General features: G+C 48.7%; 1 long non-coding RNA gene across 1 annotated transcript in view; it reads left to right on the top strand.

Annotated features, from left to right (window-relative positions):
* The first annotated feature begins 183 nt into the window (after positions 1-183).
* Positions 184-12,280, top strand: part of LOC136171665 (uncharacterized) — a 30,050-nt gene continuing 17,953 nt past the window's right edge. Inside the window, exons 1-2 of the long non-coding RNA XR_010663902.1 lie at positions 184-222; positions 1,751-2,068. This is a non-coding gene — a long non-coding RNA (uncharacterized lncRNA). The remainder of the gene's footprint in view (positions 223-1,750; positions 2,069-12,280) is intronic.

Raw genomic sequence — 12,280 nt, 5'->3', positions numbered from 1 at the left:
CAAACTCCACGGAGATTCCGGGCTCGGAAGGCTGGCTGCTGGCTACTTCCTAGGGAGACTGCCTGGCTGGGGCGCTCAGGGTCTAGAAACTAGACTATGGCCTGGAAGTTCAGGGTTCTAGACCGGATTCAGTGGTCTGTTTTCCCGCGGGGACGTCCAACAGATCCCTGTCCTCTGTGGACCTCGATTTTCCCCATCTATCAGCCGAGGTCTTCCCACTGGGTGAGCAGAGACCTCCCGGCGCGCGTGTTCCTTAGAGGAGGCTATCCAAAGGTCAGGATCACGACCTCTGCAAGTGAAGGCTTAAAAACCCATCCGCTTCCACCCGGTAACCTGCACCGTTGATAGCGGGGTGCACCGGCTTCGCCCCTTGTGGTCCTCCCTGGACTCGGCTCTGGGAACCCTGGCGCACACGACTGGCCGGGAGTGGGGGGTGCTGCGCCCGGGTCTTAGGACCGTGACCCATGAGGGTCAGCCGGCCCAGAGAAAAGGCGAAAGTACGGGTCACTGTTGTGTGCAGGGCGGGGTGGGGGTGGGGGTGCAGGACTGCGGAAACCCAGGACACCCTCCCTCCTCCTAATCCTTCCACAAAGTGGTGGCACGAACCAGGAACAAAATCAAGGAACTTGACTAAAATACTAAAATGAGACAGTTAGGGTTAGGGTACACGCTTTGAGACTCCTCCCCTTGCTCCTCCACCAGCGGTTACTGTGAAAAAGTAAATGCAACTTCCTGGGCCCCCGGCAGGCAGATTCAGCTTCCTTAGGCTGTGATCGCTGCCGATTGTTTCTCAACGTCCCCAGGGCTGGGACCGAAAAGGCCTTGGAGAATCCTGAGGTCCTCAGTGGTTTAACATCTGTTTCTTAGAGTTGCCCCTGGTGCATGAATCCTGGGGCCCTTAGATCCAGGAGCAACCTCTTGCTGCCTCCAGTGTCAGAAACCAGGAGTGATCAGAAATGGGAAGAGTGAGTGGACTTCAAGAAAGCTAGTTAAAGGACTTGTCTGGTGGTCCAGTGGATAAGACCCTTCCCTTCCAATACAGGGGACATGGTTCAATCCCTGGTCAGGAACTTACGATCCCACATGCCATGTGATGCTGCCAATAATAATAATAACAACAACAACAATAATAATGAAGGCTAGTTAAGAGGGGATGCTTTTAAGATCTTGAGGCAAGAAGTATTGAAGGCGGGAGAAGAAGGGGACGACAGAGGATGAGATGGTTGAATGGCATCATCGACTCAATGCACATGAGTTTGAGTAAACTCCGGGAGTTGGTGATGGACAGGGAGGGCTGGCGCGCTGCAGTCCATGGGGTCGAGAAGAGTGGGACATGACTGAGAGACTGAACTGAACTGAACTGAGGCAAGAAGACACCAAGCTGGTAGATACCACCAGGGAACAATAATTGCAATCTATTCATTGTTTTGACAGGGAAACCCAGCCTCAGAGAATCATTTCCTCAGGTTCACACAGCTAATCATTTGAACTGAATTCTTGCTTCTGCAGACACTTAGCTTTCATCAGGCATCTTGCCTCCTGTGCTAACTAAGTGGTTGTGGTTGTTTTAAAGTAGATGTGCCAGTTCTTTACCACTTCTCTCAGAAGATGGAGTCTAATTCCCTTCTCATTAATGTGGGCTGGACGTAGTGACAGGCTTTTCATGGATAGAAGGTGGTGGAAGTGATGGGATGAACCCTGAAGCCTAGATCATTAAAAGGAGACATTTCCTCTGTCTCTTTCCTTAAAGGAGGCTCTCTTCTACTCTCTTAGGACGCCCACCCTGGGAACCCAGCCACCATGTTGTGAGGAAGCACAAGCCGCACGGCGGAGGTGACATGAGGTGACCTGGCCGGTGTCTTTAGCTCAGCTCAGCTTGGCTCTTGGGTAACAGCCGGCCTCAACCACCAGACAGTGGTGAACTGAGCCAATTCCGGCCCCAGCCTTTGAGTCTTCCAACCAAGGTCCCAGATGTGGAGCAGAGACAAGCCATCCTCACTGTGCCCCGTCTGAATTTCTCTCCCATGAAAACTGGAAGATAAGAAGTGATCATTGGTGTTTTAAGCCAGTAAGTTTTGAGATACTTTATTATATTGAGACTTATTATTGAGATACTTTATTATTATACAGCATTAAGTAACAAATACTGTGGGTTTCCTGAAATGATAACTAGTAAAATAGATTTGGGGTATTTATTCAAACAGTAATACCTATCGAGCACCTTCTATGTGCCTGACTCTGTACTAGGCACTGGGGATACAGTGGTGAATAAGAGGGACATGGTCTTTGTCTTGGCAGGCCTATGGTCTACCAGTGGAGATGTTTCAGCACAATTTCAGTAGAGTGCTTTGCTAGATGCTTTAATACGCGGTATAGGAGTGCTTACCCCAGACAACTTTCTGGTCAGGTGGGTTGTTGGGGAAAGAAGAAATGAGTTGGCCACAAGGCCAGCATGGTCTTGGCTAGAGACTTCTCTGTAGTGTATTCTTAGAAGTTGTGAGGGATGGGTGTCAGGCAAGGAGGGTGGGGCATGCAAGTAAGTTAGAAAATGGAGAAACTGGAAAAGGATGTATCTAACGCTGTCTCATTTTAGCTGAAAGCCCAGAAATGACTAGTGTCTTGCCTGGTGTCACACAGTTTCTGAACTGGGCCCAGATAATGTGTCTTGCCTCAAATCTTTTCATGAATCCCCTACACCAATGCGCAGAGAGCAATACCACTAAACAACACTTGAGTAACTCATTATTTGGCTCAAAGCTTTATGAACGTTGTCTGTCTTCACAAAAACGCAGGAAGAGGTTAGGACGAGTTAATTCCCATTTTACAGATGAAGAAAGGATGCACAGCGAAGCTAGGTAACCTAAGTACTTAGTTCAGGAGCTGGCACATCAGTGACTTTGATGATGACAAGAATGATGGTGATAATGATGCCTCGCTCACATCATGTATCACTGTTGTGATCATCACACTCCAGACTAATGTTCTGGAAACTAATACACAGATGCCTAGCTCACATCATATATCACTGTGGTGAAACTCTGGACTAATGTCCTGGAAACCGATACACAGTGTTGTTATACCAACACCAACACTGATATTAATCTACTCCAACTCATTTTCTATTCTTGTGACACTGAAGCTAGAGCAAAATTCCTGGAGAGGAGAATCTGGTTGAGGTAGCTTGTGTCTTGGGCTCAACCCTTAGTGGGAGGAGGCCAAGGCAACTTCATTACTGTCCTGAAATGACTGCAGGTGGTGGTGAAAGAGGGGCTGCCTTAAATGAAAATGGGATCCTGTCAGTAAAAGAAGGACATGGAAGTACACGGTTGTAGATGTGTTTATTAAGGATAGCTACTCTACATTTGCACTAGCCAATATGGTAGCCAGAGTCATGTGACTATTTGAATTTAATTAACGTTAGATAAAATTTAAAATTCAATTCCTGAGTCACACTGACCACATTTTAAGGATTCAGTAGCCACATCCCATTTACGGTTACTGTTCTGAGCAGCACAGATTATAGAACATTTCTACCATTGCTGAAATTTCTACTAGACAGTACTGCTTTGGGATTGTTACTAGGAATCTGGCTCTTTCTGCTCTTCTTTTATTCCATACATTGTGAATATGGAAATAGCCAAAAAGACGAGTCAGACTCTTCATTCATTTATTTAGCAAATGCATATTAAGTGTTTACTCAATATTGTAAAGTAATTAGCCTCTAACTAATCAAAGTAAATGAAAAAAAAAATAAGTGTTTACTCTGAATCATACATTATTTTAGGCTCTAGGATGCCTGGGAGGGATCATGGAGCTATTTGGTCCAGTGGATCTCACATGAGAATCATCTGGGGAGCTCTTTAGATTATTGATACCCTGCCTTTCCCTGGTGGCTCAGATGGTAAATAATCTGCATGCAATTCAGGAGAACCGAGTTTGACCCCTGGGTCACGAAGATCCCCTGGAGAAGGGAATGGCAACCCACTCCAGTATTCTTGCCTGGAGAATTTCATGGACAGTGGAACCTGGTAGGCTGTAGTCCATGGGGTCACAAAGACATGACTGAGACACTCACACACACACATACATGCACACCCCGCCCTACCCAGCAGAGATTCTGGTGAAATTGGGATGGGGCATGCACACCCATAGGGTGGAACAGCTCCCTGACTGATGCTAATGTGTATCTGGGCTTGAGAACCACTGCAAGCTGGTCTGACCAGTGAAGTGAGCTGCTTCAGATAACCTGAAAACCTGAGTCAGCATGGGTCTGACCTCCATCCTGGGCTTCTTACAACAGAATCAGAGTTCTCCCTGCGTTTGGCATCTGTCTGAATCAAATGCACAGTTCTCAGAGAAGAATGAGTCTGCTCTTCTTTAGTCCAAAAGGCATCCAGTTCGCTTCCGATAGAGTGCCGATAGAACTCTGGTTTTAAAATGCTTCTGTTTCGAGTTGTTTGCGTGTTTTTTGCCTGGAGCTGTGTTACTCAGCCAAGTTGGTGAAAAACCTATAAAGGCAGTACCCTTTCCTGAGCTGTTAGTATAGGTCTGTTCATTAATCCCCAGGACATTTGGAAGGTAGGTTTTGCTAATACCAGTCTATAGATGAGCAAACAAAGATGCAAAAAGATTGAGGATCATAACTCGTCTGATTTGGTACAGCTGGGATTCCAATCCCGAAGTTGGTACTCTGTCCTTCGCCACCCTGAGACTACCCCATAGTTGAGAGTGCGGGGCAGCTGGTAGACAGTGGTGTTCTGCTCTGGATCTGCGTGGAAAAGAGAGCTTTGTGCAGGTGAGATGCGGTCCTTTGTGTGTCAGGGGGAGCGCCAGAGCTGATGCGACCCAGACAGTGAGCTCAGAGCTCCTGGGAGCCTGGAGGGAAGAAAATTCAAAGATAAGACAGGAGAGGGGATTTGGAATGGAGTTCTCTTTTTTGCTGATGGTTGTGCCTGGATTTCTTTTATTAAGGGAATTAAAGGGATTTGGAGAAAGCAGCTAAGAGCAGTGTTGTACCTGGAGCGATTAGCCCTTGGACACCTAGAAATTATGGTGTATGTTTGGTGTGGTGGTGGGTTTAGTCGCTAAGTCATGTCTGACTCTTGTGGCCCCATGGACTGTTGCCTGCCAGCCTCCTCTGTCCATGGAATTCTCCAGGCAAGAGTACTGGAGTGGGTTGCCATTTCCTTCTCCGGGAGATCTTCTTGATCCAGGAATCGAACCCAGGTCTCCTGCATTGCAGGCGGATTTTTTCCCCTGACCAAGCTAAGAGAGAAGCCCATGTTTGGTGCAAGCATTAGCTATTCTTGGCTTGGATTCCTGGGGGCTGGCAGAGTGTCTGTGTAACCATGTATGTTTGCAATCTGAGTCCCTGTCTGATACTTCCTGGGCAGCCTGGCCTGGCCTCGGGGGGCTGCGAAGGGGCAGGACTGTTGTGCTTATTCCAAAGAACTTTAACAGTGAGGGAGGGAGACCGTGAGCCTCTGCCATTCTCTGGGGCCACCTAGTAAAGTAATAGACGATCCAGACCGCGGAGAGCAGCAAGGGCTGGACTCGGAATGGATCGAGGTTTGTGTGCATGGCATTCAGCAGGTCTATGTGGGAGTGAAGCCACGACTGGCCATAGAAAGAGCAAACGATATCACAGCCAGAAGGACCCTGCTCGTCCAGGTTTCATTTCAGAGTTGGGAAACTGAGGCTCAGAGAGGTGACGAGCCTTGCTGAAAACTGCACAGCCTGTTATTGGCAGGGATCACACTTGCATTCTGCCTCCCTCCTCATCCAATATGCCTTCCCTGATGTCTTTTTAAAAAAATTATTTACTTTTGGCTCTGCTGGGTCTTTGTTGCCGCGCGGGCTTTTCTGTCTGTGGTGAGAGAGAGATACTCTCTAGTTGCAGTACGTGGGTTTCTCATTGCAGTGGCTTCTCCTGTTGTGGAGTGTGGGTTCTAGGGTGCATGGACTCAGTAGTTGTGGCATGTGGGCTCAGAAGCTGAGGCTCCCGGGCTCTTGAGCACAAGCTCAGTAGTCGTGGCACATGCACTTAGGCATGTTGCTCTGAGGCATGTGGGATCTGCCCAGACCAGGAGTTGAACCTGTGTCTCCTGCATTGGCAGATGGATCCCGTGTTGCTGAGCCTCCAGGGAAGCCCCCTTGATGTCTTTGGTATCAGGGAAGAAGCCAGCAATAGATGGAGCGCTTGAGAGCTTTACAGTGCAAAGGGATAGAGTTGGTCTTACACTTGTTCCACGATGTGGCCAGGCTGGGGGTATCTGTGGGTAGACGTGGACGGGTGTGTGTTTAGGAAGGCTCTGTTCAATCTGGAGGACGGGGTGATGGCCCCTCCCACTTTCTAAGCAAATCACACTTATCCAGACTTGCATCCCTCCTTTGTTAGGAAATTGGCGTTTCCTTTGACTTTGTTCTCCACATTCCTGCGGCATGGAGGTGTTTGGCTACTGGCTGGTTATCAAGTTGGTCAGCTGCGTGGGAATGGCTGGATGGTGGTAGCTGCTCCCAAGCAGCAGCCAAGGCTCTGACTGTAACAGAAAGAATCAAAGGTCAAGTTCAACCTCCCTGCTCACTGGAAGGACCCAAGACTTGGTGGCAACGAGAAGCAGATCCTGTTCTGAAGTAGTGGTGCCTCCTAAGGACTAAAGCAAAACCATTTACAGGTTGTTGGACTATAGGTCCATGAGGCAGGTTAGGCTTATTTCTTGAGCCTTGGCTTCCAGGCAAGATTTAGTTCTACCATTTTGGAGCACCTGCTTTGTGCATGGCATAGCCTAAGATTCCATAGGTGATGTAAAGATACGTAAGACATTACTGTGGCCCTCTGGGTTGTGTCTAGGAAGACAAGACCCTATAACTTGCTGAGCACTTATCACATGCCAAGTGCTCTCTACAGAGTTTTTTACACCATCTTTGCCATGACCTTGCAAATTAGGATTCCAAGTTCCATTGTCAGATGAGGAAATGGCCTCAGAGAAGCTAAAGGACTGTTTCTGGGGCCTTGCCAGTGGGTGACTGAGAGCCAGTTTTCAGAGGCTGTGCCCTTTCTGCTACCCCAGGAGGCCACCAGCTAACCACAACACCTGGCAGAGTCAGGCCAGTGCCCCGACACAGGCTCAGACGGGGTGTTTGAAGAGCATTGAGGAGGGAGAGATTCACACTAATCCAGGCAACGGTGCTTGGTTTTAGGCACTGCTGGTGGTCGGGGCTGCACGGTTCTTGATTGTGATGAGCTGACCTGTGCGTTTTGGGATGTTTGCAACATCCGAGGCCTTTACCTGCTAGAAGCCAGAAGCAAGTCCCCACTTGTGACAGTCACTCCTGTTGGCAACTGCTGGTTTTAGGTAAGCAGAACCCTTCTAGCTGGGCCTAGGAGGATCTCGTTGATAAGACAAGGGTTTTGGCGATAAATAAAGGAGGGGAAAAAATCATTTGATTAGCATGTTCCTGCTTAACAAAGAGTGTCCGCTCAGATTTTCCAGTTTGGCCTTCCCACTGGCCCTATGACTCGCTCTTGTCACTTATAAAGCAAAGGACAGTTTGCAACTCACATGAGTTGCCTCAGGACCTCAGTGCCAGCTGGGGGCTTCTCCTGGATGGAGCAGGTCTTCCATAGCCAGCTCCTTCCTGGCCTCAGTTAGTTCAGCCTGCACTTAATGCCCATTTTTTAACCTATGGCTCCTACTCTCCTTCCAGGGAACTTTTAGGAAATTTATTTCATCATCAACCCCCCACCCCATACCCAGCCAACACCACCACCGAGCACCAACACCTGCACTTATTCGGGGAGTGACTCTGTGTTAAGGGATTTATAGTCATCACCAGCACCCCTTGAGGAAAGCGTTCTTATCATCGGCATTCTGAGGCTAGAAGTGGGGAAGCAACATGTCCAAGTTCACGCCTCTGCTAAGCGGCAGGACTCGGGCCGCCGTCATAAGGAGTGGCTGGAGTGCCCTTCCCACCCCATCCATTGTGCAGAGGAAGAGGAGGCCATGTTTCTGGTGGATCCCCCCTCTGCCCCGTGAAAAGCAGTTATCAGGCTTGTGTGGCATTCGGCTGTCAGGGAGGGCTTCCTGTGAACAGGGCAGAGCGCCCAGGCGGGCTGCAAGACAAATGGGTGGCATATGTGCCCCAGATCAGCAGCGCACAATGGGCTTGTTATCTCGCCTCTGCCAGCAATGAAATAACAGTCTATTATTATTGCAGGAGGCAGAGAATAAATAAACACATTTGGGGCTGGGTTCTGAGATCATTTTCCCTTTCATGCTGATCCCTTCTCTTTGGGATCTTGGTCCCCTTGGGACCATTAGATCCCAGACTTGAGGGTTTCAGTCCCAGAGTCAGACCAGCAGGTGCCAATAAGTCCAAAATTATTCCTCGCAAGGAATCTTGAATTTTATGTTATGTCCGGCTCCTTCTCTTGGTGCTGCAGGGAGATGGGGAGTGAGTGATGGGACAGCTGAGGCATCCCTGGAGATGAGAGAAAAGGGTACCCTGGCCTGTTCTCAGCTGACACAGGCAGAGCTATGTTTGAGACAACACAGACTGTCAAGTTCCAAGGTTTCATGGCCTCTTGCCTCTCTCTGCCTGAGATACCAGGGAGTGAAGATCCTAGGAGTGGGCCTTGCCTGGTGGTCCAAAGGTTAAAACTGTGCTGCTAACGCGGGGGTTCAATCACTGGACGGGAACTAAGAACTTGTATGCTGCTCGTCCAGAAGATTAAAAGAGTGACCCTTGACTAATCAAGGGTGAGAGTTGGTTAATAAGCCCCTGAGCCTTCTTGCTCCACAGTGGGGTAATTTTAGGCACATTTTATATAATCTCCGTGAGGGGCCCCCAGGACTGAGCCTCAGTTGCTCGCAGTTTCACCCCTCTCATTAACAAACCATGACGTTCCTCCTGTCCTGTCACTTCCCCATTTGCTCGCCAATGCCTCAAGGGATCACTTCCTCCATAAGCAACCTGATTGCACTAAAGGCATCTTGTGTGCATCAGAACCTGGGGGCTCCTAACGGCATGAACGGCTGGGCCCCACCCCCAGAATTTCTGCTTTAGCAGGTCTGGATGAGATCTGAGGACCTGCATCATTAACAAGTTCCCAGGTGATGCTATGGCTGGTCCAGAGCTTCACTTTGAGAATTACGGGCTAAAGCATACTTTTCAAAAAGATAAAAACAGCTGTCATACGTGTATAAAATGAATATGTGTTAACGATTTATTTGTTATATAACGAGAGAACTAGGAAGTTGTTAAAACCAGTTAGGGGGAAAATTTGAACAGACTTATATAATCAGTAATATTGAAATGAATTTGCCAATGGATGTAAAGCTACTTAATATAGAGCAGTGAACTGGGATGGGGTTAGTTTTTCTGAAGACTAGTGTATCTATATAGGAGAAATTAATTTTCACTTTCATGGCTAAGAAACATTTACATTGCTTTCAGTTTTTCTACAGCTTAACTTCCCTCCTTACAGGGTTGTAAACTAGCTAAGTCTGTAAAAGGACAACCATAAACCTGCACCTTGGTGGAATCAGACAATCTCCAGAGAGCCCCTGGATCATTTGGAAGGCTTGTAGAAACAGCTTGCTGGAGCCACCCCCAGAGTTACTGCCAGGATTGAGGAGATTTGGAGCTCTGACTTCTTAAAAAGACTTCCAGCCAGTCTTCTCGTTTTTTGCCCCATCTTCAGCCTCACTTCCAGAGATTTCTGGCACCTGATGTTTGGGGCAAGCTATGTTCCCTGTTTCCCTAGCACTATTTAACTTTCTCTACTAGCTAAGCTGTTAGCTAATTGGCCATTTACTTTCCAGCGTCCAACATTTTGTTGCTGTCATTTCCTCTCCTGTTGCTCTGTCATTGTGAGTTTATGAGTCCCTCCTTTAAAAATCCACATCCCTTTGTTGCCATTTATGTAGAGTTTCAGAAGGAAGCGGCACCCACTGAATCCATTCTCTTGCCTCATGAGCCCCGTCACAGCACTATGAGACGTGCTGTGGCCTGATTATCACTGTGCCTGTTTTAAAAGTGAGGAACCGGACTCAGAATTTACTTGACCATGAATCGACTTTTTCAGATCCCATTCCATTCCAGGCTTTTTCCACAAGAAAGATAGTTCTAGCGTGTTCTGGTGTTCCAAGGCCCTTTCACAGCATTTCTCTCATTGGCTCCTCGTTACAGTCCAGTGAGGCAAGCAAGGCAGATGTGAGTCTCCTTTTTATAACTGTGAAGACTGAGATCTGAAAGCGGAAGGGACTTGCCCAACATCATACAGCTTAATGTGCTTTAAGCCTACTATTTCCAAATTCAAGTTCAGGGCCCTTTCTGCTGATGACTGTCAGTTCAGTTCAGTTGCTCAGTCGTGTCCGACTCTTTGCAACCCCATGGACTGCAGCATGCCAGGCCTCCCTGTCCATCACCAACTCCCGGAGCTTACTCAAACTCATACTCATGTCCATTGAGTCAGTGATGCCATCCAACTATCTCATCCTCTGTCATCCCCTTCTCCTCCCACCTTCAATTTTTCCCAGCATCAGGGTCTTTTCCAATGAGTCAGTTCTTCGAATCAGGTGGCCACAGTATTGGCGTTTCAGCTTCAGTATCAGTCCTATATTCAGGACTGATCTCCTTTAGGATGGACTGGTTGGATCTCCTTGCTGTCCAAGGGACTCTCAAGAGTCTTCTCCAACACCACAGTTCAAAAGCATCAATTCTTTGGCGCTCAGTCTGATGACTCTAGGGCAGCTTTAATAAAACATCTGTGTGTGTGTGGTGTGTGTGTGTATGTTTGTCGCTCAGTTGTGTCAGACTCTTTGCAACCCCATGGACTGTAACCCACCAGGCTCCTCTATCCCTGGGATTCTCCAGGCAAGAATACGGAGTGGGTAGCCATTCCCTTCTCCAGGAGATCTTCCAGGAGTGGAACCTGGCTCTCCGCAGTGCAGGCAAACTCTTTACCGTCGGAGCCACCCGAGAAGCCCTGAAACATCCAGTTACTCTACATATATTTACGGAGTGCCAGCTGTGCACCTGAGGCCACAGTGGGTGCTGGGCTTCTAAGGAAACGAGATGACTGGGAGTAGCAGATGCCGCTGGTGCTACCCACACCCATGTCTCCCATCTCAGAGGTCACCTGCAGACAGCTTCTGCCTGTGCTCGTGGGCTCCTGCCTCTGCCTGAGATATTAGGGAGTGAAGATCCTGGGAGTGACCCTCGACTGATCAGGGGTGGGAGGTGGTGGATAAGCCTCTGAGCTTCTTTGCTCCACGTGGGATACTTTTAGGCACATTTTATACAGTCTCTGTGAGGGACCCCCAGGACTGAGCCTCAGTTGCCCACAGTTTTATTACATCCCCCCACCCCATTAACATGCCATGGCTTCCTCTTTTCCTGTCACTTCCCCATTTGCTCATGTCTGCCTTCTGGGATCGCTTCCTCAATAAGCGACCTGCTCTCAAATCCTTATCTTAGGGTCTGCTTTTGCTGGGGGGGAACCCACGCTAAGATCCTGGGCTTCTAAAATCCTATTCCCTGTCCTTTACCTTCTGCCCTGAGGACACAGTCACCTCTCCCCTCAATGGTATAAGCTGCAGGAAGGAAGGGACAGTGCTCTTCATGCTGTATCTCTGGTGCTTAAAATACTGCTTGGTATATGGCGCATGCTCAAAAAAATATTTGTTGATTCCATGAATAATGAGTATTGTTACACTGATCATAAGAGAGAGGAGTCCAAGAGACTGCCATGGAATGATGTGGGGGTAAAAAAGCAACAAGTCTGCCTCGTTTTTGTGTTTTAGAAGAACTGTTAATATCCTGAAGATTTCATTCTTGGCCATTGTCTCCCCCAGACCGGCAGAAAGAGGAAGGAGGTGGGAGCCCGAGCTGTGGTCTGGGGCAGGCGGCAGGCAGCGCTTGCCAGGAGGGGAGGGTGCCTGTGAGGCTGGGCTCAGGGAAGCGGCTGTGAGTCACTAGCTCAGACTCAGAGGCAGCTGCCGTGAGACCATCAGCACCGCCAGGGACTGTTCCAGGAAGAAGCCGGCTCTGACCTTAGCGTGCTCTCTGCTGGGGAATTCCTGTGAAGGTGGCCGCGGGGCAGAGGAGCTGAAGCAGAGCCTTAGCGCACGCTGAGGGCTGGTCTACACTGATTTTCAGCAGTAGTTTCAGGGGCTCGTAGATTGGATGACATCTTGCATCAAGCATCTCAAGTCCCTGAGTTTTGATCGAAGGATGTGAGTTCTTTTTCCTTCTGAGGCCATCTAGTGGCTATTGG

Source organism: Muntiacus reevesi, chromosome 7, assembly GCF_963930625.1.
Source record: "Muntiacus reevesi chromosome 7, mMunRee1.1, whole genome shotgun sequence".
Lineage (NCBI taxonomy): Eukaryota > Metazoa > Chordata > Mammalia > Artiodactyla > Cervidae > Muntiacus > Muntiacus reevesi.
The sequence above is the reverse complement of the archived record's forward strand: the minus strand, read 5'-3'. Positions and strand labels throughout refer to the sequence as shown.